Source organism: Silene latifolia, chromosome 11 (genome assembly GCF_048544455.1).
Source record: "Silene latifolia isolate original U9 population chromosome 11, ASM4854445v1, whole genome shotgun sequence".
NCBI classification, from domain to species: domain Eukaryota; kingdom Viridiplantae; phylum Streptophyta; class Magnoliopsida; order Caryophyllales; family Caryophyllaceae; genus Silene; species Silene latifolia.
This window is the reverse complement of record NC_133536.1, coordinates 129,950,968-129,955,554: the sequence shown is the minus strand read 5'-3', so window position 1 is coordinate 129,955,554 and position 4,587 is coordinate 129,950,968.

Here is a 4,587-nt window from a genome sequence, read left to right as displayed (position 1 = left end):
GCATTAGCATTTTGGCGATTCCCCACTTACCTTGCAAGAAGGCTCCATACCTCATAGTTGCTTTGTTGTGAGTTAAAGGGGCGGAGTGCAACCGGCAAATTTTCTCATGTGGGATATGCTATATAGGAATAGTTTAAATAAAGGTCTCAATTTTAGTCACCTCTTTACTAGGGAGCCAAGGTTTGGTTTGGGGATATTTGATGTGGTTGTAATATCCCGTATTTTAATTATATTTTATAAATCATATTTTGTAAATTATATTGATTGATTAGTTATATATATTAAATATAATATTGCGGATTATGTTGTTAGACGTAAATAATTAATAAAATAATGGAATAAGAGTCAGGATGATAATTGGGTAATAACAATATAAGATAATTAATAGAATAATAATAATACTCGATAATTATAATATAATAATAGTAATAATACTGGTAATACGAATAATAATAATAATAATAATAATAATAATAATAATTATTATTATTATTATTATTATTATTATTATTATTATTATTATTATATTTCACAATTATACTACTAATAAGGTAATTTATAATAGTTTCCTAATTAGTGTCTTACACATCCTAAACCTAGCTATAAATACAAAGAAATCTGAAAAGTAATTCATAAAATAAGAAGAAAGAAATCTAAAAGAAAGAAGAAAGGAATTAAGGAAGAGACAAGCAAAAGGATTAACTTTTATTGTCGCCTCAAGGTAATGCTTTAAACGGTCTCATGTATACTCTTTGTCATTCTATAACTTGTTAACTAAACCACCATAGAACAGGCCGTAAGTACCGTTGTGACCGTGGATGACCAAGGATCACCGTTGACCTGATTTGACCATTGTTGACCGACGGGAAAGGGGGTTTGGAGGGTGTTTTCGAGGGTGGTTTAAATGGGGTTGTAATATGGGTTTACACGGGTTTATACCCTATACGGTGACTATATTGAGACCGGGCCTGGGTGGTTGGCATGGGGGTGGTTAGTCGGCTCTAGTGGTGGAGGTAGGCTGGTCTTGGGTGGTGGTTTGCGTGGTGGCTGGCGGTGTTTCGCGAAAATAGGGGAATAGGGATAGTGGCTAATGGTGTCGGTTTTGGTGGATGTGGGTTGCCTTGAGGGGTCGAGGCCAGTGGTGGGACCACTGTAGGTCAAGGGAGACCACGGTAGTGGCTACTGGTGGTCGTGGTAGTGTTAGGTGGTGGAAACCCGAGTGTTACACGGGTTATGTTGTGTGAGTTTTGTTGTGGTTGTCATGAACAGGGCAAGCCAACTAGGGCATGGTGGCTAGTCGTTGTTAGGCTGCTGGTGGTGCTTGGTAAGATGGAGGATGATGGTGACATGTGGTGGTGGTAGTGGTTGTAAGTCGACCGTGAGCTACTGTACGTCAGGTTTTCGGTGTTGGTGATGCTTATGGCTGTTAGGGTGTGGGTTTATGGGACGGTGGTGGTGCTTTGGCTGGTGGTTGTGGGTTGTCGGAATACGTCGTGGAGAAAGCTAGAGGTGCCAGGTTTGGGTGGTGTCGATGGTGGCTAGGAGTGTCGGATATAGGCGGGTGAAGGATGGTTGTCAAACACGACAAAGTGTGTGATGATGGGTTATTTTTCACGGGATTGAATGTATTTTGGATTAAATAATTATAAGACGGGTTTTAATTGGTTAAGTTAGATTACTCGGGTTTGTACTTGAATTGGGTTTTAACATCTTAGACCTCTAATTATAATAATGAGTAATTAATTTGATTAATGAGTATAATTGAAGTACTAAATAATTGATGGTATTATTTGAATAAAGTAAATAATTAAGTAATTATAAATATTATAATATCTTGTTAGGTGACGATTTGTGAAAAAATTATAATCGGGTCGGATTGCTTTAATTAATTTGGATTACTTGAGCTGCTTAATTGGAATCGCTTGCCAGGTAGGATAACTACTCAACTCGTCTTATCTTTGTTGGTTTGTGGAAATTATAAAAGTATTGTGAAATTGGGTGAATTAATGGATGTGGATTATAGGTTGTTGGATTGTTTATCGTTTAATCATTTATACTGGAATTTCGTTTGGATTGGATACCTCAGCCTCGTGTCTGAGATGATTTTATGTTGGCATGATGTATAATTATAAATGAATACCTCAACTTCGGTTGGGATGGTGAATACCTCAACTTCGGTTGGGATGGTGAATACTTCAACTTCGGTTGGAATGGTGAATACCCCGGGCCAGGGATTGGCGGGATGAACGGGTGTTTCGAGTGATGAGCTCAGTTATATTTGCATTATGTATCATATCATTTCACCTTGACTTGTTGTTGGTTATTCCTACTCAACCCCGTGGTTGACAGTGTATTCGTGAACACCTGTGATGAACCATAATGGAGAGCAGATTTGACTGGTACTAAAGATTAGCTGACTTGGGAGTTTATGGGATTGCGTGAGGAGTTGACAGTGGCCTAGGCGTCTAGCTGACTTAATTAATTAATCACAATTTAATTAATGGTCTATTCATTTTCTTTTCCGCTGCGATTTTGTATTGTTTATTATTTTAGCGGGGTTTAATCATGTTGTAATAAGACCATTATTTCAATTAAAGTTACTAAAGTACTTTTATTTGTTTTAATTTGTATCATTTACCTCGGGCAACCGAGATGGTAACAGTCCTATTTATTGGGAATGTCTTGCTAAAGGCTCCGAAATAAATGGGGGTGTTACAAAGTGGTATCAGAGCAAAACGATCCTCATGCCTAACCAATGAATATAAAAATAAATTAGGATGTGTCTAATAAAATAAACCCAGATAGAAACTGTTAGGAGCCCTTTTTGGCTTAGAATGAGAAGGTACCCTCACTCCGAACCCCGGCCCTTCCAGTTTTGAACCGGTTACCTTAAGAGATGCTGAAGAGTGGGGTAATTTAAAATGAATTTTGTTTATTTTCTTAGGAGCAATTGTTGTCTTTGATGTGTATTGTTTTCATTGATGAGCGAGGTTACGGGACGTAACCTTGATTTTAAGGAGAGTAGGATGGATGGAATAAGAATTTGATGTTGAATTATTTTTTATCAAGAGCATGAAAGTAATTATCGAATTGGTATTGATTATGTGATTGGATGATTATAGTAGTATCATGTCTAGCGATATGCGGTTATGTGAATCCCGAAACCGTACTATTTATAATATTATGAAACGATTAAAATGATTATATAAATGCTTTAGAGTAAATATTAGTCGTGTGTGAGAGTTTGATGACCAAGAGGGGTTGATACAAGTATAGGAGGGTGTTAATGAGGGCTTGTGTCCTAGTTAAAAGGAATGTAGAAGTTGAACCTTAGTTGTCAGATTTTACCTCTATTTGATTTAGTTGCCATTTGACCTCTGTTTATCGTCGAAGGTTGAATTTTTATGAGTGATAGCCTAGTGAGTTAGCTTTCCAGTGTCATTGGTCTCATGTTAAAAAGTTTTACGGTTTGGGAGAAATAAATATTTTAGTGGACAATGGTCAGAATGTTCCTGTACAGTTATGTTTTCGACAAGCGATTTTGTAAAAATTTGTAAGGACAATTAATAGTGATTTTTACAAGTTGACTCAAGTTTTTGAAAAATTGTGTAGATACCTCATTTCTGCACCTCCCGCAAACCACCCGGTGATGATTGGGCCGTATGTTTGCTACGCGGAACGATTTGTGACAGTTCGTAAGTTTATCGTCAAGTGATTGCTCAAATATTAATATCTACCTCTTAGTTGTCATCTACTTGCCGATACGGTCGTTTTGACAGTAATTAGAGTACATTTGGAGTCCGGGCCTAAAACCGTCTTCATTTTCTGATAAGCGTTAAATCCCGAGTCAGAATGTTCTGGAATGTTCCGGATATTTCTATTCCATATTTTATAAATATTTCACAATCTTTATCCTTTGGTAAACAATTTCCCGTAATATTCACGTAAGATATTAAGGAAAACCGAAATATTCCGTCCTTCTATAACTCAAACACGGAAATCTTTCTTCCGCAGGAGGAAATCACTTGGGAACAGACGCAGCAGGTGTTGCGCCTCTTCCAAGAGACGCAGTGGCTGCTGCGCCTCTTCCCAGGTCTTTTTCCGCGTAATTTTCGTATCTTTTTCATATCTTTCCGAGATTCACTTCCAAAGACTCTCCGAAACCCTAATTCCTTCACGTGATTAGTATAAATAGGAGCCTTCGCTCCTCATATTTCTCACGCGAGTGTCCGCCCTTCTCTTCTCCCTTTGCATTCTAGACCTTTGTTCTTAATTTTTGGCGTCTACGTGCTTGAACATTCGACCACGTAAGCTCGGATCCTTCTGAGTACCAGCCTCGTTTTGCATGACCGACCAATTTGACCAACTCCACAATCAATCAACTTAATTAATCTAATCGTTTTCCTCTTACAAGGGCACTTTCATATTTGCATTATAATTCGCGTCGAGCATCACTAATCGATATCTTAGTCCTTCTCATTTCGTCAAACATGTAAGTCTGAGGGTGTAAATCCTCCTTTATTTATTGTTATTTACTTTTTATATCATCAATTGTAAGGTTTATGTCGAAAATACCAATTAAAACCG